Source organism: Sciurus carolinensis, chromosome 10, assembly GCF_902686445.1.
Source record: "Sciurus carolinensis chromosome 10, mSciCar1.2, whole genome shotgun sequence".
Taxonomy (NCBI): Eukaryota; Metazoa; Chordata; class Mammalia; order Rodentia; family Sciuridae; genus Sciurus; species Sciurus carolinensis.
This window is the reverse complement of record NC_062222.1, coordinates 4,444,746-4,466,477: the sequence shown is the minus strand read 5'-3', so window position 1 is coordinate 4,466,477 and position 21,732 is coordinate 4,444,746. Positions and strand designations below refer to the sequence as shown.

Sequence of the window (21,732 nt, the reverse complement as noted above, 5' to 3'; positions counted from 1 at the left end):
GTGCGTGTGAGATGTCCCCAAAAGATCACGTGAGAAAACGCAAGGTTCAGAGGAGAAATGAGTGGGCTGCTAGTCTAAACCCATCGGGAACTAGTCCCTGCTGGGATTAACCCTGTGAGGGCAGGTGTGGGCGGCTGGAGGGCTGGGGCCCTGGGGGCGGGGCTTGGGGTATACCTGTTGATCTGACCAGTGGCATCTGTCTGCGTCCTCATCACGTGAGCTGCTCCCCTCCCCCTCTTCCACCATGATGTTTGAGGCCCAGGGAATGGAGCCGGCTGCCTATGGACTGAGACCTCTGGAATCCTGAACCCCCAAATAAACCTTCTCCTATACAATTGCTTTGGTCAGGTCTTTCAGTCACAGCCAAAAAAAATCTCTGACTAAACCGTTGTGTTAACTTGTGCAGATTTAAACCTATTTCTGTGCCTTGGCCTTTGTGACAAAGTATGAACACAATGGGGTCTTTATTAGGTATTTTCCAAAACACATGTCTAATACAAGGACAAAGATTAATCTTAAATCTAATCCCCAAGAGTACTACCTTAGTCTTTGAAACACTCAGACATCAAACTGTGCTCAGTTGCACCCCCCCCCCCAAAAAAAGAAAAAAGCCAGAGAACTAGGTTGTCAGGCAGATGCCTGGAAATGAAAGACTAGTTGATATGAGATGTCACAGACAAAAATTCAAACTTCACTGTTACTTGACCTCAAATCTGTTAATACAATTTTAAAATAATCATTGTTCCTTTTACCTTGCCTATCTGAGTGTATGAGTTGAGCTAATAACTGATGGACTGACTATTTTAACTCAGGCTATTTCAAATAAATAACTGAACATTGTATCCAAAATTTACTTAAAATTATTCTCAAATGATACTGATTTACATAATTAAGAGAAACTTTCAGTGTAAAATGTTCACATTGCATTTTTTCTATCCATGAATATCTTATTTCCATGAAAAATGTGGGACTAGGGATTAGATTAGCTAGTTATTAGCTAGACAGGCAACAAAAGCTGTCGGCCAAACTGTAGATTATATAGGTCACAATTGCAAAATAAGGACATGTGTACCGAGAATAAGCAGCAAGAAGTTTAATTGGAAATATGATGGGAAGAAAATTTTAGCAGCAAAAGAAGATCCAACACTAAGCTACAGGAAGATTTTTTTGAAGACAGATTGTATTTCTACTCTGGCAGGATTTTTATCAGTTTGACAGGGTTTAGTCACAGTTCCAAGTTGTACGTTAGACTCTAGTGTACCCAGAAGACTGGTTAGAATCAAAAGCACTTCAGCAAATGAGTTCAGAAGTACCTTCCCAAAGAAAATCTTTTCCACATGCACTTCAGATAGAACACTTATCTCCAAAATTTATATAGAACTAACAAAACTTTACACTGAAAATACAAAGAACCCAATCAATAAATGGGCCAAGGAACGGACACTTTTCAGAAGAAGACATACAGGTGATTAATACATATATGAAAAAGTGTTCAGCATCTCTAGTAATTAGAGAAATGCAAATTAAAACAACTCTAAGATTGCATCTTACTCCAATTAGAATGGCTACTATCAAGAACGCAAACAATAATAGGTGTTGGCGAGGATGTGAGGAAAAAGGCACACTTTTTCATTGTTGGTAGAGTTGCTAATTGGTGTAGCCACTCTGGAAAGCAGCATAGAGAATTCTTAGAAAACTTGTAGTGGACCCACCGTTTGACCCAGTTATCCCACTCCTCGGTTTATACCCAAAGGACATAAATTAGCTCAATTCACAGTAACTAGATTGTGGAACCAACCTAGATGCCCTTCAACAGGTGAATGGATAAAGAAACTGTGGTATATATATATATACACAATGGAATATTATTCAGTCATAAAGAAGAATAATATTATGGCATTTGGATAAATTGATGGAATTGGAGAATATTATGCCAAGTGAAATAAGCCAATCTCCAAAAAACAAAGGCTGAATGTTTACCCTGATAAGTGGATGATGACATACAATGGCAGTGGGGGTTAGGGGGGTAAGAAGAATGAACTTTAGATTACATAGAGGGAAATGAGAGGGGAGGTATGAAAAATGGTGGAATGAGAGACATCATTACCCTATGTACACATATGATTACACAAATGGTATGAATCTAAATCGTGCACAACCATAGAAACGAAAAGTTGTACCCCATTTGTGTACAATGAATCGAAATGCAGTCTGAAAAAAAAATTAAAAAAGAAGTACCTGACCAACGATCACTGGCCAGCAGAGCACCTTCTAAGTGGAGGTCACACCTCACTAGGTCCTGTCCCAGCTCAATCCTTTAAGAGGTGACACTCAGAGAGCTCCAACTTTGAGTCTTAGTTTTCTGATCTTAAAAACACACATTTTAATCTCCACCTCAACACAGCAGACAGGCCCAACCTGCATTGGCAAAGGATTCCATGTTTATCACGAGTGCCCAGCATGCATCTTTCATCAGCTAAGTCTTTATTTAAAGATGCGAGTTAAAGAGGAAGGCCCAGTCTCTACCCTCCCATGAGGTCCTTGGGATAGAAAGCTACAGGACTTTCAAGCAGTCCCCAGACTGTCCTTTCTCACGTAGCAGGGGCGGGAACCAAGCTTGGCATGACCCTGGGTGAGTCCCTAGACAGGCATTTGAAACTTTGATGAAAGAACGTTGACTTCAGACTTGTCATCCAGTCACTTAATAGTCCTTTGCCTGCTAGGTGTCCCAAAATCCACTGGGTTTGAGAGAAAACATTGAAAAAAGAAAAATTCCTGGAAATAGAAATCTTTTAGCCAAGATCCGCTTGCACACAGGACTCCTGGCATGGATGAGCTGCAGCCTGATGTTAAATCCAAGGAGGCTGCTGGAATGGATGAAGCAGAAGATGGAATGGCGGCCTACCCAGAAGGGCGGAAGCGGCCGGGAGCGTGTGGCACAAGAGTAGCTCGTCCTGCGAGCCCCCCACGGCAGGACCAGAGCCAGCCTGGGGAGGAGCCATCTCCTCAGGACCAGGGAGGCTAAGAGGCAAGGAGGTTAAGGTCTTCCAGAGCTAGACCGTCACACTGCCACCCAAACTGTGTTCTGGATTATCCAGAATGTTCAAGGTACTTCAAAGCAAGTTCAAAGAAATGTGTTTTCTAAATTGAAAATATACATACACACACCATTGCATCTCGTTATACAACATGGATTTACTGCATTTTGCATTCTATTCTAGACCTTCTAGGGGCTTCTGGAATTTAAAATGCAATTGCTTTTCTGCAGTGTAAGCTGAACTTGAGAATGAAGAGCAGATTCTACAGGAAACGGGACTATCCTCAAGGGAGACCTTGAATGAGGGGAATGTGCTTTAACTTATGCTGCTATTCAGTCAGACATGAACTGGAGAACATCCGTGTGACTTCGGATGCACTCGCTCCAAGAAGCACTCACTGTTCTCCCCCACGCCCGCCTCCCCTGGGTCTCTAACGAGGCCCCAGGCGCTTTCCACTGGGGGCCAAACCTCAGATAAGGTTCTGTTGATAAAAACCCACTTGTGATAGAAGTAAGAGGTAATTATTGGCTGTTTAACTATTTTTAATGTTATATCATACCTAAAGAAATTGTTGTCTACTTGAAAATGGTAAAAAAAAAATACATTTTCAAGCTTCAGTTGTAAATTAAGCAAATAAATCTAACTATGAATGACCTACGAGTGTTCAATTTCCTAGGCCATATCACTCCTGCCAAAAGAAAACAAAAAGTATCTGGAGAAGGTTAAAGGCATTCAATAACAGTTTTAGAGAAAAGTATCACTTCCATGAAATTCAGGTGTGCAGTATCACAATGAAGCACATACGGGATTTTGAACTGTGTTTTCAGCTAACCTGATCCTAAAAGATGCCCCAACCCCCACCTAAGGAACTTTTCCATGATACATAAATGCCACTCCTTGGTCATTTTCATTAAGGTGGGGGACACCTGGGGAAAGCAAGTTCTGTAGGTCATTCTGATCAACACTCCAAGAACCACTGCCAACGAAAATGGCATAATTCCAAAAATAGAAGAACCACATGCACGTCAAGTGGCACTGGCGAGTCCACTCGTGGACTTGAAGGTGCTGGACACGCTCAGCGCTGCACGTGGATTGTCCTTCATGTTTCAGGGCAGTCTTAGACACTGATGCTGTGTTTGTCTCCACTGGACAGTTGAGGCTGATGGAGACAAGGGGATGGTCTGGCCCCAGTCAAAAGCACACAGCGAGGAAGCACTGAGGAGCCGAGATCTAAACTCCTTCATATTTTAGGGGGACTGTACTTAGAACCACAGTGAGTTACTAACTCACTTTCACACTGGTATACTTCACTTACCCAATTTAAATCACAATTAACTTTCCAGGAAATACAGTAGACAGAAGTATGCATGAAAAAGAAACCCACCAAACATTCATTCCAGTGAAAGCATGAGTTGGACCTGAACCAGGACACTAAAAGATGTCATAGGTTTTTAAAATATAGAAAATATTTTGTATTTGGTAAGTCTGACTCTTAATAAACAGTACGTGACAGTTGGTTTTGTGTTAACTAGACTGGGGCACTGGGGTACCCAGACATTTGGCTGTTATTCTGGGTGTGTCTGCGAGGGTATTTCTAGAAAATGTGAGTGACAGATTTCCCTCCCCCATTCCTAGGCATCACCCAGTCCCTAAGGACCTGAACAGAAAAAGGAGGCCAAGGGAGGAGAGGCCTCTGGTGAACTGGAAAACAGGTCTTCTGACCTCGGCCTGGGGCTTCTGCCCTCCACGCTCCTGATTTCAGGTTTTTGAGGTGAAACTATACTTGGCTCTCCAGTTTGCAATGGTGCATCCTGGGATTTCTTAGCCTCCATAACCCTGTGAGCCAATTCCTCGCAATAAACCTCTTTATATGCACATATACCTCCTGTTAGTTCTGTTTCTCTGGAGAACCTTAATATACAATACTATAATTTTTGAGTATAACCTACACTTGGCAAAAGATGTCTATAAGAGACCATGTCTCTAGGGACAATAATATATGACCTAAAAGTGTTCTATTTTCTTGGTATTATCTCTACTGCCAAAAGATCTCTCAGGGGTTGTAAGGAGAATCCAAAGACTCATTTTTACAGAAAAATGGAAAAATAGCACTTCCACAATTCTCAGGTATGTAGTACTGAAGTGAACAGTGATTTAACCTCAACACTCTTCCAGTAGCTTGGATTCCAGATTTGCTGTTCAACTACTCCACCAACTCTTTCAGCCTTCAGACAGGTTTCTGGTTCTAAAATCATTTGCAATATTAAGAGCTTTGTAAAATTTCATTTTCATTTTTATAATGGTTGGCACAAAAGTAGAAAACAAATCATGTTTAGCATTCAATTGCAATTGATATGTCAATAAGTACAGAAAAGCCCCATTACTCAATACCAAGTTTAGCGAATTCTCAAGATCTAAAGTGTTTGCTATTGCACAGTATGTGAAGCATATGCACACACGTCTAATTTCAATTAACACAATTTGGACAGTCGACCGGGTTTTTAAGAAAGACTGACAGGTGAGATTACCACCCAACCTCATGGACACATCACTGAAATACAAAAACACCCTTGCAATCGCTCAGTAGCCCTGGCGTGCTAACTCTCATTTGCACGTCCTAATTCCGCTTTGAAGAGTCCCAGCAGAAATTTCCAGTTTCCTTACTTCATCATCCAATTGACACCCTTAAACCTAACAGAGTGGTTAGAAAGTCAGAAAAAAAATCTGCTTTAGATTTTTATGTTTCAGTATGTTCAGGCAACCTGAGAATACTTTGTACTTGTCAAGGAGCTAGGAGGGGGTCTAACAGCTTGGGCTCTTTTCTCTTTTGAATATACAGCATTAGTATTCTTCTACTTAACCACATAAAATGTATGATCATCATGAGAAACCTAACTTATTGAAATTTTAAGGACAGGAGAGTGAATGGTTTAAAAAAAAAAAAAAAAGGCTGGAGAGGGGAAGAAATAAACTGTATTAAAAGGACAGAATTCAAAAGTACTCTGGAAACTAGCAAAACCTCCCAGGGTTTGACATCCAAGGAAGTCAGTCAGTCTGTGAAACTAATGAGTCTGTCCTGCCTTGCTGCAGGGAACTCAGTCGTTTAAAAAGCAGCATTAAATTCAATCAGCAGCCAGTCCTCCTGAACCACCGCTTAGCAGACTCAACTTCTCCCTATCCTGAGTGTTTCAGGGAATCAGTTTTAAATTCAGGATTTAAATATTCTACTAGTTGGCAATGTAAATGAGCTCGACTATTCAGGACGATGATCCCCATCTTTATGGGCAATGGTTTTAGCAATTCTATGATCTGTGCTTTAAAATGCTTAAGGCAAGACAATTTTTTTTTCTTTTCATTTCTACAGCAACCCTTTTTCCTTGTGTTTGATTTACATATTCTCCATCAAATCTGTCAACACTCCTGAGTTGTATGAATAGTAAATTAACATGAAATGCACAAATACAAGTTTATTTAGAATCTCACCAATTTAACAATACTAAAAAAAAAAAAAGTTCCTATTATCTATTTGGTTTAAAGAGGGACATTTTTATGCATTTTTTAAAATTTTTCTGTGTGCAAGAATGTGTGATGTCACCAAGAAATAAGTTACAGAAATAAGTTTATGCTTTTTCAAGGCAAAATTTACAATTAAAAATAGTTAATTTTTAAAGAAAAATAAAACTGTTAAAAATTTCATTTTCTTCATGCATGAGGTACACAAGGAAGCAGCACAGGAGGGTCAAGGAGCCTGCCCTTTCTGTGCCTCCATCCCTGATGCTCAGGCAACTGCAGCCACAGGTTCCTGTTCACCCCTTGGTGACAGGTGCTTCCTCGTGACAGCTGGCAACAGGGTCTACTTGACCAAGGTAAGAAAGGGCGCAATCGATTCCAGGTCTCCCCTGAGGCACATCTCTCCCTATACCCACCTGCTCTTCCATTGATTTCCCGACACAATAGTGAATCCCTGGAACTGATGACTTTGGAGAAGTGCATGCAGAATCTTCACCTATTGGTGAATCTAAGGAAGTTGTTGGTTCCCCAGGAGAGGAAACAGGGAGGCCTCACAGGAGGACAGTTCCTGTGGCCACTCGGCTCCGGACCCCAGATTCATGAATCCCCCGATTCACTTTCTCCTTGGGAATCTTTCTCTGTCACCAACATAAAAACCTCAGGGGAAATAAGCTGTCATTACTGGCCGACATCTGAAACGAGAAGCAGATCTTACTTATATTCGGGCACCCTTTCTCACTGAAGGGTGACCTGCAGATGGATGTAGTGGTGTTCCAGGTGGAGCTCCCTAACTTGGGTGGTTTCCATGAGTTGCAGACTTTCTAACCTCTACAGGCTGGCTGGCTGCCGCTACAGACAAGCTCTGTGGTCAGTCTCGGATGTGATTTACCCAGGGCTGCTTCCCTCCGATAGGCTTTATTGCCAGGGTGGCTGGTCATCAGCAGAGGTAGCCTTCAGTACGGAATTTGCTACCCAAGTAAACACGGACTGACTCTGAAAGAACATAATGTTCTATGACTGCTTCTAGTATGTTCATATCTGTCCTTAGAAACTTAATTTAGATTTGAATTCTCCATAGCAAGACAGCAAGAGACAATCTTAGAATTTGTGCTCAAACACTGTTGCAAACAGGAAGGAAAATAGATGCCAAACTGTCCTCCAGTCATTCTTGCTATTCAAATCCACATGGATAAAGGCTTCTCAAATAATAAGAGGGTATCGAGGGAATACGAGACCATACTTTGTTGCAAATAGGATAAAAAAATGAAAAAAGACAAAACACAGCCAATGTCAACAGCAGGCCCTTCGGAGGCTCTGCATTAATTTGGTCAGATGGACCCTAAGGCAGACCATCATTCAGATTTGGGGACAACACAGCAAGATGGAATTACAAGACCTTCAGAAGAGAGCCAGAGTCACGTGTTTCCCAAACAGCCTTAAGCACTTGCCAGGGTGTCTGGGTAACCAGAAGAGTCTCATGTGAACAGTGGGTGAGAGAAGAGAGAAGCAGGAATTCTAATCCAATAGTCCTTCTGATCTCACTTCCTCCATGTCAACATGTAGTTCCTGCAAGAGGGAGCTGGAGGAATCATGTCATCTCCAGCTCTACAGAGGCCAACGTGCTACCTGTACGACCGTCGTGCTGTCCATCTCCAGCCAACCTCATTTCATTAAGAGGGAGGCTCTCAGGGGCTGGGGTAGTGGCTCAGTGATAGAGTGCTTGCCTAGCATGGGTGAGGCACTGGGTTCAATTCTGCATATAAATAAATGAATATAATAAACATCCCTCAACTTTAAAAAAAGAATGAGGCTCTCCCTAAAGAATCAGAGAAAATCTTTACCACCTGTACCTCAGAGCATTAATTTCCAGGATATATAAAGAACTCACACTTAACACCAAAAGAAAGACAAATAACCCTATCAATAAATGGACTAAGGGACTGAATAGACACTTCAAAGAAATATGATCAGTCAATATGGAAAAATATTCAACATCACTAGCAATTAGAGAAATGCAAATTGAAACTACAGTGAGATTTCACCTCACTCTAGTCAGAATGCAAACAAGAATACAGGCAACAATAAATGTTGGCGAGGATGTGGGAAAAAGGTCTACTCATACGTTGCTGGTGGGACTGAAAACTGGTGCAACCACTTTGGAAAGCAATATGGAGATTCCTCAAAACTTGGAATGGAATCACCATTTGACCCAGTTATCCTACTCCTTGGCCTATACCCAAAGGACTTAATCAGTATACTACACTGACACGGTCAGATGAATATTTATAGCAGCTTAATTCACAATAACTAAACCACAGAACCAACATAGGTGCCCTTCAGCAGATGAATGGGTAAAGAAAATATGCGTATACACAATGGAATTTTACTCAACCATAAAAATGAAATCAGAGCATTTGCCAGAAAATGGATGGAACTGGAGACTGTCTTGCTAAGTGAAATAAGCCAATCCCCCCCGCAAAAAATGTCTGAATGTTCTCTGAATGCTCACCCCCGGGAGACATGAGTGGAGGTTCACCAGATTAGATGGGGAAGAGGGGTGTGAAGGAAGAGGGATGGAATGGGAAAAATGAATCAGACATAACTTTCCTATGTTCATATATGAAAATGTGACCAGTGTGACTCCATGTCATGTACAACCATAAAAAGTTATAATTAAAAGGAACAAAAAATTTAAAAAATAAAGAATGAGGCTCTCCCCATAGGTTAGATGCTGGCATTGGGCTGTAGCATGAGCCCCCAGGGCAATCAGGAAAAGCAGTCACTACTTCAGACCAGAGTCCCCGTGAGGAGGAAATGTAACACCATTGAGCAGCACCTGGTCTCACCTCTGGAAAGGACATGATTTCCACCATGGTCAACACAAACGCCCCCTAGAATGGTGTAGCTCTCGCCACTATGGATGCCTCTGCACCATTGATGTGTGTCCACACGGAGACTGCCGAAGAAAAATCAAAGATACATCATCACTCTATCCTGGTCACGTTTCGGTAAGTTTAAAGAAGTGGTTTCCAAATAAACCAAAGCTGCCAAATTTTTGATGATCATATGGTCTTAAAGCAACAGAAAGAAAAGCCATGTATAATTAAGAAAAACAGCAGTAGCATGTATCACACCCACCTTTCAGAAATTAAGGGATTAAGAGCATAAAATAAACATGCATTCAAAGATGAGAAATAAAAACAAATGCAAACAAACATGTGCGACCCCAGTATTAAGAGAAGCAAGAATTCAAAACATGGGTACGATTCTTGATGTACTGGACAGGTTGATGGGATCTAGTGATGAAGAGAGTGTGGAGGATTTCTTGCCCTTGAGTCACGGGTATATATGTTGCAGTAACCCTGTAAAGTAACTGGGAATTGTCCGATCACTCTGAGGATGCGTGGGGCCTTTGACCCCTTGCATCTAGAATGTGTATTTTTATACTAGTAACTATTAGAAGACAGGTACAAAATTATTTATTGCATCACTTTCTGCTATGAATTAAAAAGGAGCAACACTATAAACATAGGCATGACTCCTAAAAAGAAAACTGAAGGAAGTCAGATAATATGTACTTTGAGACCGTTAACACTATGATCAGAATACACCACAGTGTGTGCACACATGTGTTCAGACACTTGACTAAGACTTTAAAACTTTATAAAAAAGCCAGGAATTAAAAACGTCAAGTTGGTAGTTACCTGAAGATGAGAAGTGGTTTTGGCTGGAAAGGAGCAACAGGAGCTTTCAAGATGCTTGCAATTCCTTCCATGAGTTTGCTTGTATCATGTATGCAGGATTTTGTTCCTTTCTTCTATTATCTAGCAACTCTGTATTCAGTTAGGTAGAAATATTTCATGACTTTAAAATTAAAATTAGCCTAATGCTAACACAGCAACTTTTATTCTCCTGTCCCGGGATCCTAATAAGCCCTTTGGAAATCCTTGTTAGATAAGTAGACAGTTTTTTTTAATGGAAGAATGAGTAGTTTCATTTTATCAGCTGGATTTTTTTCCTTAAGATTTTCAGTAAAATATCCAATGCCCTATGCAGAAGAGGAGAAGAGGCTACACACACGAGTTATGTCCGGGCACACACTGGATTTCGACTTACAGAAAATGGGTAAAGAGCAGAAAGTTGCTGCCTGGTGGAGGTGCGTGCTTTCTGTCCAGTAGTGAAGACGCGCCTGCTGCGTCTGCTCCAGGTCCGACTTCAGCGCCCTTCTTCCAACCGCCACGCACACCCGTGTCCTTTCCCGTGTTGGACAAGCTGTGTCAACATACTCTTAATTTAGGAAACGAATGTTCAACACGTTCACGATATGTTCATGTAACTGTTCAAATTTTAATGTTCAAATTCTAATTTAATGCAAGTTTCAAAGAATGCAAAAGGAAATGGATACAAGTAGGAACATGTGAACACAATGACTGTGTCAAAACGTGCCACAGTGGCTCTCAACATTGCCAGAGATTCAGAAAGAGCCAGAAAGTTCACTGCTAAACAAGGTCAGTCCAAAAGCACTTTCGACCTTCTACCTTAAGTACTTGTGGGCCAGCTGATGCAGAAAGTGTCACGATCCACCCAAGACCCTAGAAATCAGATGATGTGCTCTTCTGTTTGGGCGGTTTCCCCCACCTTTCTTTGCTGTTTTCTTTTCTCAAGAGCATGCAGAAAAGCTACCAGCCTCATTCCAAGCTGAACCAAAGTGTTCTGAAGAAGATAAAAAGAACATGCATATTACACTGAAGCTGCAATGTTTTCAAAAGCATTACTCTGGAGTTTTTGGAATGCAAATATTTTTAAAGACACTTTGTAGTCTTTGTGAGTCAGTGTTTTGCAGTATTTTTTTTCTCTCATGATATTGTGTTTAAAGCATGAATAGTATTCAAGTGTTTGCCTGTCATCTGTTGAAGTGCTCAGAAGGAACTCACTAAGTTAAAGGAGCCCAGCATTCTCTTCTGCTTCAGGACTCGAAGGCTGACCAAAATCCTGCAGACCAGGCTGTCCACATCTGGTCACTCAGCAACTGGTGACGTATTTCCTTCACTGCTCAGTTTAAACAGACACCAAGTACCTCACATTCTGAGCAGGGGCAGAAAGCTAATTCAAACATCAGTAGAGCAGAAAGTTTAAACCTATTGCAGATGCAATCACTATTCAATAGTGTTGAAGAGCAATAAGCTAATTTGGGAAATGATCAAAAATTTTAAAGTAATAAAATATAAAAATGAACACACTCCACATCTACCGCCACCTCTCTGTATAAGCAAGTGAGATGAAAATTATCAGCATGTGACAAAGCGCACTTTTTAAGATTTCATTAATGGTGTTCCAAAGCTGGCAAAAGCATGGTAAGAAGCATAATCGTGACCTATGGGTAGTTGTGGGAATCAATGCAACTTACTGAAAAAACTTTTATAATATGTAGTGACTCATTTTTTGATCATATGTCATTAATAAATTGATTTTAAAATAATTTCTAAGTAGGTATTTAAATACATGCATATGTACATTCATAAATATACTTATTAGTGTTTTTTATAACCACTTATGTGTCCAACACTGAAGGAATACTTGAAAATGAGACATTTAGCCAAATAGCAGGGTGTAAAATCACCACCCATAAATCAAATGCATTCCCACACAGTGATGAATCCACTGAAAGCAATTAGGAAAACTACCCAATTCACAAAAGCCCCAAAAATATTTGGAAATCAATCTAAAAGATGTGAAAGACCTCTACAGTGAACACCACTACAAAACACTAAAGAAATTGAAGACCTTAGAAGATGTAAATATCTGATCCATGCCCTTAGATAGGCAAAATTAACATCTTCAAATGGCCATACTACCACAAGTGATATACAGATTTAATGAAATTCCTATTGAAATCCCAATGGCATTCTTCAAAAAAGTAGAAAAAGCAATCATGAAATTCATTTGGAAAAATTAGAGACCCAGAAGAGCCAAAGCAATCCTTGGCAAGAAAAGTGTATCTGGAAGCATCACAATACCAGACAAACTACAGAACCATCGTAACAAAAACAGTATGGTATTGCCACCGACACAGACACGTATAGACAGACCCACATAAATAGTTATCTCATACTAGACACCAAAAACAGTCATTGGAGAAAGACAGCCTCTTCAACAAATGGTGCTGGGAAAACTGCAAATCCATATGTAGCGAAATGAAATTAAACCCCTATCTCTGCACAAAAATCAACTCAAACTGGATCAAGGACTTAGGCACTAGAACAGAGACCCTTGCACCTAATTTAAGAAAAAGCAAGCCCAACTCTTCATCATGTTGGCTTAGAACCCGACTTCCTTAACAAGACTCCTAAATCACAGGAAGTAAAATCCACCATCAGTAAATGGAATGGAATCAAACTGAAAAGCTTCTCAGCAAAGGAAACAATCTACATGAAGAGAGCCTACAGAGTAGGAGAAAATATTTACGACATGCAACTTGGAGCATTTTTCTCCAGGATATATAAAGAACTCAAACTCAACACCAAAAAAAAATCCCCATCAATAAATCGGCTATGGAACTAAACAGACACTTGACGAAAGAAATACAATCAACAAGCATATGAAAAAATGTTCAACATCTCCAGCAATTAAAGAAATGCAAATCCAAAGTGAGATTTCATCTAACTCCACTCTGAATGGCAATCAAGAACACAAGCATCAGAAAGTGTTGGTGAGGATGTGAGGAAAAGGCACACTCATACATTGCTTGTCCAACAGAAAATTGGTGCAACCATTATGGAAAGCAGTGTGGAAATTCCTCAGAAAACTTGGAATGGAACCATCATTTGACCCAGTTACCCAACTCCTCAGAAATACCCAAAGGACTTAATCGGCATACTACAGTGACACAGTTACATCAATGTTTATAGCAGCTCAATTCATAAACTATGGAACCAACCTAGGTGCCCCTCAACAGATGAATGGATAAAGAAATTGTGTTCTACACACACAATGGAATATTACTCAGTGTTAAAAGAAAGAAATTATGGCATTTGTAGGTAAGTGGATGGAGTTGGAGAATATCATGCTAAGGGAAATAAGCCAAACCCAAAAAACCAAAGGCCAAATGTTTTCTGATATGTGAATGCCAATTCACAATAAGGTAGGACAGAATAGAGGTACTTTGAAGTAGGCAGAGGGGAATGAAGGGAGGAGAGAGGGAGCATGGTGGTAGGAAGGATAGAATGATTCAGACACTATTACACTACGTACATATGATTACATGACCGGTATGATTCTACACCACATACACAAGAATGAGAAGTTATACTCCATTTATCTATGTGTCAAAATTCATTCTACTGTCATGTGTAACCAATTAGAACACATTAAAAACAAAACATACTACGTGACATTTCAAATAATGGTTTCATTCTTTTTAATGTCATGAAATTCTTATGTCAAAATGTTGCTAAAATTCCACATTCAGTTTGATTTACAAAATTTTTAAGAACACAGAAGCAGCTCATCAGGTAGTGCCATTACATGTTAGCAGAGAGCTTCACCTGTAATCCTAGCTACCCGCAAGACTGACGCAGAAAGATTCTAAGTTCAAGGCTGGTTAAGTTGGCTTTTTCATTGCTGTGACCAAAACAACTGACAATAATCTAGAAGTGGAAAAATTTATTTTGGCTTGTGGTTCAGTCAATAGTCAGCAGACGCAACAGCTCTGAACCCAAAGTGATGCTAAATGACATGGTGGAAGAACATGGTGGAGGAAAGCAGCTCAGGACCTGGAAACCAGGAAGCTGAGAGCACTCTTCCTCACCTGGGACAAAACGTAAACCCAAAGGCATGTCCCCAGGGACCTGTTCCTTCCAGCCATTCCCCACATGCCTATGGTTACCACTGGTAATCCATCAGTGGATTAATCCATGATTAGGTGACACCTCTCATAAACCAATGATTTCACTGCTGCAAATTCTTGAATTGCTTCACACATGAGCTTTCCATCACATATCCAAATAATATTCCACCTGTCCCCTGAAAGCTCATGTCTGTCTCACAATTCAAAATGCACTTAGTCCATTTCCATGAGTCCACATGGACTTTTGGTGATTCTGCAACTGTTAAGACTAAGTCCAAAATCTTATCTGACACTCAAGGCTACTTTTTTTTTGGGGGGGGGGGGATTGGGTTACAGGGGATTCACCGTGGGGCAACTCAACCACTGAGCCACATTCCTAGTCTTATTTTTTTTTTATTGTAAACAAATGGGATACATGTTGTTTCTCTGTTTGTACATGGCGTAAAGGCATACCATTTGTGTAATCATAAATTTACATAGGGTAATGTTGTTTGATTCATTCTGTTATTTTTTTCCCTTCCCCCACCCCTCCCACCCCTCTTTTCCCTCTATACAGTCCTTCATTCCTCCATTCTTGCCCCACTCCCTAAACCTAACTCTAACCCTAACACTAACCCCTCCCACCCCCCATTATGTGTCATCATCCACTTATCAGCGAGATCATTCCTCCTTTGGTTTTTTGAGATTGGTTTATCTCACTTAGCATGATATTCTCCAGTTTCATCCATTTGCCTACAAATGCCATAATTTTATCATTCTTTATGGCTGAGTAATATTCCATTGTATATATATACCACATTTTCTTTATCCATTCATCAATTGAAGGACTTCTAGGTTGGTTCCACAATCTGGCTATTGTGAACTGAGCAGCTATGAACATTGATGTGGCTGTATCTCTGTAATATGCTGATTTTAAGTCCTTTGGGTATAGGCCAAGGAGTGGGATAGCTGGGTCAAATGGTGGTTCCATTCCAAGTTTTCTAAGGAGTCTCCACACTGCTTTCCAGAGTGGCTGCACTAATATGCAGCCCCACCAGCAATGTATGAGTGTACCTTTCTCCCCACATCCTCGCCAACACCTGTTGTTGCTTGTATTTTGATAATCGCCATTCTAATTGGGGTGAGATGGAATCTTAGGGTGGTTTTGATTTGCATTTCTCTTATTACTAGAGATGTTGAACATTTTTCCATATGTTTCTTGATTGCTTGTATATCTTCTTCTATGAAGTGTCTATTCATTTCCTTAGCCCATTTGTCGATTGGATTATTGGCATTCTTGGTGTAGAGTTTTTTGAGTTCTTTATAGATTCTGGAGATTAGTGCTCTATCTGAAGTATGATTGGCAAAGATTTTCTCCCACTCTGTAGGCTCTTTCTTCGCATTGCTGATAGTTTCCTTTGCTGAGAGAAAGCTTTTTAGTTTGAATCTATCCCAGTTATTGATTCTTGCTTTTATTTCTTGTGCTATGGGAGTCCTGTTGAGGAAGTCTGGTCCTAAGCCAACATGTTGAAGCTCTGGACCTACTTTTTCTTTTATAAGATGCAAGGTCTCTGGTCTGATTCCGAGGTCCTTAATCCATTTTGAGTTCAGTTTCGTGCATGGTGAGAGATATGGGTTTAGTTTCATTTTGTTGCATATGGATTTCCAATTCTCCCAGCACCATTTGTTGAAGAGGCTATCTTTTCTCCATTGCATATTTTTGGCCCCTTTGTCTAGTATGAGACAATTGTATTTATTTGGGTTTGTGTCCGTGTCCTCTATTCTGTACCATTGATCCACCTTTCTATTTTGGTACCAATACCATGCCGTTTTTGTTACTATTGCTTTGTAGTAGAGTTGAAGATCTGGTATTGCGATACCCCCTGCTTCACTCTTTCTGCCAAGGATTGCTTTAGCAATCTGGGTTTAGCAATTCTGGGTTTTTTATTCTTCCAGATGAATTTCATAATTACTTGCTCTATTTCTGTAAGGTATGTCATTGGGATTTTAATTGGAATTGCATTGACTCTGTATAGCACTTTTGGTAGTATGGCCAGTTTGACAATATCAATTCTTCCTATCCAAGAACATGGGAGATCTTTCCATCTTCTAAGGTTTTCTTTAATTTCTTTCTTTAGTGTTCTGTAGTTCTCATTGTAGAGGTCTTTCACCTCTTTTGTGAGATTGATTCCCAAGTATTTTATTTTTTTCAAAGCTATTGTGAATGGGGTAGTTTTCCTGATTTCTCTTTCTGAAGATTCATCGCTTATGTATAAAAATGCCTTAGATTTATGTGCATTGATCTTATATCCCGCTACTTTACTGAATTCACTTATGAGATCTAAAAGTTTTCTGGTGGAATTTCCTGGTTCCTCTAAGTATACAATCATATCATCAGCAAATAGGGATAGTTTGAGTTCTTCTTTTCCTATTCATATCCCTTTAATTTCTTTGGTCTGTCTAATTGCTCTGGCTAGAGTTTCGAGGACGATATTGAATAGAAGTGGTGAAAGAGGGCATCCCTGCCTTGTTCCAGTTTTTAGAGGGAATGCTTTCAGTTTTTCACCATTTAGAATGATATTGGCCATGGGCTTAGCATAGATGGCCTTTACAATGTTAAGGAATGTTCCCGCTATCCCTATTTTTTCTAGTGTTTTGAGCATGAAGGGGTGCTGTATTTTATCAAATGCTTTTTCTGCATCTATTTATTGAAATAATCATGTGATTCTTGACTTTAAGTCTATTGATATGGTGAATTACATTTATTGATTTCCTGATGTTGAACCAACCTTGCATCCCTGGGATGAAACCCACTTGATCATGGTGCACTATCTTTTTAATATATATTTGTATGCGATTTGCTAAAATTTTGTTAAGAATTTTTGCGTTGATGTTCATTAAGGATATTGGTCTGAAATTTTCTTTCCTCGATGTGTCTCTGTCTGATTTAGGTATCAGGGTAATACTGGCTTCTCACCGAGTTGCTTAGTGCCTCACTGTTGCTGAGGCTTGTTTGAACTCACAATCCTGCCTCAGCCTCCCTAACAACTGGGATTACAGGCATGCACCACGGTGCCTGAGTCAAGGCTAACTCTTGAGTATGAGCCAAGATCAAAACCCAGGTACGTATATCTACTAGACAATGGCAGAGTAAATCTTCATTCCACAGGGAGAAATCTGGGCACAGAAAGAAGTGATGGACACAAAGCAAAACCAAGATCCAGCTGGGCAACCAAGTCCTATAGCTCCATGTCCAGCATCTGGGGCACATGGATTCAACATGTGATCTCCAATGGGCTCCTGCTCCTTCACCCCATGCTCTTGCTGGTTGCTACCCATGTGGCCATTTTATTGGCTTATTTCTGCTCAATTCCCTCAGCATTCCCCAACAGATGTTCCACATTACTGTCATCTCAAGCTCTGGGGTCTCCACTGCAGCTTTGGCGTCCTTCACGTATCACCTTCTCAGGGACTCTAACCCTGCTATACTTTGCCTCGCCTCCCAGGTCTTCCTTTGAAGTCTTGGTGGAAGTCTCCATGAGCCCCTAACTCTAGCATTCTGCATTCCTGCAGAGCCAGTGGTTGATGCCAAATTCTGCCATCATTTTGAGCAGCAGGCAAGCCTCCTAGTACCATGGCTGTAGCAGCCTCTCAGTACCTGGGGGGGCCAAGCATGGTGAAAAAATTTCCTCGGCAGCCCTGTGGTCCCTTGTCAAAGCAATTTTTATTTTTATACCCTTGAGCCTGAGATGGGTGTGGTCATGCCATTTCCTGGAATGCCATCGCTGAATCTTTTTAGTGGATGTAGCATCTGTAACAACCACATCTTCATGACTTCCAGGGTTAAGTCACACTTTTCTGGCTAAACTACGAGATTTATAAATATTTGTTTTCTGATCTTGATTACCATAGTAAACTTGGCTAAAAACTGCCAGCAATATCCATGCCACTGCCCGTGTTATGCTGACTTGAAATTCCCTGCAAATGTTTGAGTCCATCACCCTTAAATTGAACTTTTAAGAGTCTCAGGAGATGCATAAAATGTATCCAACTTCTTTGCCAGAATGTATGCTCTAGTCCAATTTCCAATCGCGTCCTCCTCCACTACCTCACAAGCCCCATCTTTTCTCACTCCTATGGCCATTCTGAGAGCCCATCAGAGTCACCCAAGTTTTACTCACAATATTCATTTTCCAGCTTACATCTCTAAGCTTTTTAAAATTCCTCTCCCTAACGACAACTCCAAATGCTTCTGTGTTACATGGTCAGGTCAGTCACAACAATGATCCCATTTCTCTGCACCTGTTTTTCATGTTTTTTTTTTAAATTGATCACTGACCAAAAGACCTAGTAAGATCAAGGTCGAAGGGGAAAAGTTTATTTGGATTCCCAGTTTCAGGGGTTCCGTCTATGATCAGCGACTCTACTGCTCTGGGCCCGAGGTGAGTTATAATGTCATGGCAGAAGGAAAGCTGCTCAGACCAGGGAGCAGAGAGTGCTTCTCTCTCCAGGGACAAAATGTAACTCCTAAAGGCAAAGCCCCAACAACCTGCTTTCTCCAGCCACAACCTACCTGCCTACATTTGCCATCCAGTTAATCTAACAGTGGATTAATCCACTGGTTAGGTTAAATCTGTCATCATCTGATCATTTGATCTCCAAATATTCTTGTATTGTCTCACACATGAGCATTTTGGAGGAAAGCATGCACCCAAACCACAGCAAAGGTCAACCTGAGCAACCTAGCAAGGCCCTATTTCAAAATATAAATTGAAAAGATAGTGGAAGTGAGGTGGTCGACAAGTCCAAACCTACTCAACAGAGAACAGAGGCAGCAAAGGCAAAGTGGAGTTCAGAGGTGGGTGACAAATAATTGCTCCAAGACTCAATAATGCCAAGTCTAAGACCTGGAGTGACTGGAAGATTTGTCACCAGAGAAGAAAACAAACTCAATCCCCTAACCCCAGACCCAAACCTGGAGAGGGGAAGAGGAGAGGGGCACCAGATTGCGGGGGGGGGAGACAGGTAATCTCTTAAACTCACCCACTTAAAAATACATTGGAAAGAGACAAAATTTAAAGTGTGACAGTAACAGAGGGCTCCTTAATACAGAGCCAGTAGCTTAAACCAAATTGTGGAAAGAAAGCTGAGCCGCAGGTCTAGTCATCTTGTGGACTACTCGGCTGATCATTCACCCCCTTAAATCAGCATGGCACCTTCTGCACCCAGACAGCTGTAAATTAAACCAGAGGGTGGTCCCCTGCAGTGGGCCCTCTTAAGAATCCAAATAGAGAAAGACCTCTAGATGGATCTCTACTTGCTGAAAATTGCAGAAACCCTCTCTACCTCTGCCTCACCTGGAACCAGGGGAGCGGGGAAGAGCAGACCCGTGCTACGACGTGCACCTGACTCTGCTCGAACTCTGCGACCCAGGCAGGGGTGGAAAGCTCTGCACAGCATCTACTCAACTCAGACATAAGGAACTGCTTAGGCCCCCAGCAGAGGAAGGCAGATCCGCCCCAACCACTGACACTGGAGGGAGCAGCCACCAGAAGCCTGGTGACTATTCCCAGGATTGGGGGAAAGCAGACTGAACACCCAGTGATGGAGACCCAGTTCCCAGATGGTGAAGGTCATGGACACAAGGCTTCTAGAGTAAGTTCCCTGAATGCTGCAGGAAACTTAAATGGAAAACACAAAGATAGCCAGAGTGCTGTCAGTTAAGGCAGAATATTAGACGAGCCTAGGCAACAGGAAGAGGCTGCTCCCAGCTTTAACTAGTGTACGACCGGGCCCATGATCACAAATGACAAGTGAATGGGCATCGTTGGGATGCTGTGGGACCTTGCATCAGAAGCAGCCATCAGAGAAAACCAATGCCCACCATTCACCACCCGGGGCAGTGGAAACTAGAGCCCAGGTGAACAACCCGAGTCTCTACTACAGTACCCTAGAGAGCGCCATTGGCCAGGGGATTACTTCTGTACCACAGAACACCCTTGGGAAAACCACAACCAGAGTTCCTGCACTCAGACAGCCCCTAGGATCTTCACCATCATGCAAAGGATTCTAAAGAGGGGAGCAGGTACCAAGTGACCCACAGCAATCCCAGGTCACTCTGCAGCCTGTGTCCTGAACTCCTGCACATAATAGAAATGACCAAGCCACAACACTGCACCCCCAAAGCAGTCAAGCAGGCCCCTCAGGTGACCCATCAGCTGGAAGGAGATTCGTAGCTACTAGGAAGTTGACTCCTGTGCTCCAGCAACTCAGGAGAGATCCACAGCTACAGATTGACATCTGCTAAAGGTCTGAATCCCAGTGAAATCTAAACCAAGATTCAGCAAGAATCTACTACATCTTGACATGGTTTACTAAACAATTTGATCATAATCATGTGAACAATTCTAATTGGAATGGTAATTGTTACCCAAAAGCCAACATTGTCCCTTCAGCCCATTTAAATGCATTTCATCTGCTATACCAGAAGGCCAATGTCACTATATGTTAATAAAGAAAGAAAGGGCAAGCTACCTGTCCAAGGTCAAATAAATAAATGCATTTCATGAAATAGTTTCTGGAATTTTTGGCACCTATCTTCCCATCTGTCTGCCTCTCTCTACTTGCTCCTCTTACAGTATCTGCTGCTACCTCAATATCTACCAATCTATTTGTTTCTACCTTGATGTGAATTATTCTTTTACATGTTTTCTCTTTCCTACTTTCATTCTCTTTTTATCTTATCTTCTTCCCCGACTTTCAGCACTCATTTAAGGTTATAGTAATCCTGCTAAATTTCATAACTTTTGACCTAGTCCAGAACTTTAAGGTTTACACCTGGATTTGAGGAATTGTGCAGTTCCTTCTATCAAGTTCGTTTCTCCTAAGGTTAAGAAGCACAAGGCTTGGCTCTGAATGGATTAGAGTAAATGAGGTTCAGTGGCATCTCAATGTGGTGCTGTTATTGGGATCAGCAGAGGTCACATGTTGACTAAAAATATCTGGGTATTTGCCCAACCCAAGGTTCAAGTTCCAGAAATGTACAGAGCATTTAGCTCTGATGCACTGAATAACCTCCATTGTCAATTCTAACTCTTGGACATCATGATGGCCACTGCAAATGCTCTGGAAGGAAGACAAAATGCCTTTGCACTCCTTCATTAGACCAAACAGAGGAAGGCAAGGAACACCACATGAGCCAGTGCTGGTCCAAATGCCCGACTCGGGAAATTTCTGGGACTTGACAAACACTTGCAGATCCTACAGAGTTTGACTTGCATTTTACAGTACTGGCTATCACTTTGTGAAAACTAAATGGTATTAAGGCCAGTAAGTGGGTCATTGAAAGAGTAGCTCTGG

The 21,732-nt window shown here is 41.3% G+C and overlaps 1 pseudogene; it reads left to right on the top strand.

Annotated features, from left to right (window-relative positions):
- The first annotated feature begins 2,827 nt into the window (after positions 1 to 2,827).
- The window catches only part of LOC124994831 (glucose-6-phosphate isomerase-like), a 93,114-nt pseudogene continuing 74,209 nt past the window's right edge, over positions 2,828 to 21,732 (top strand).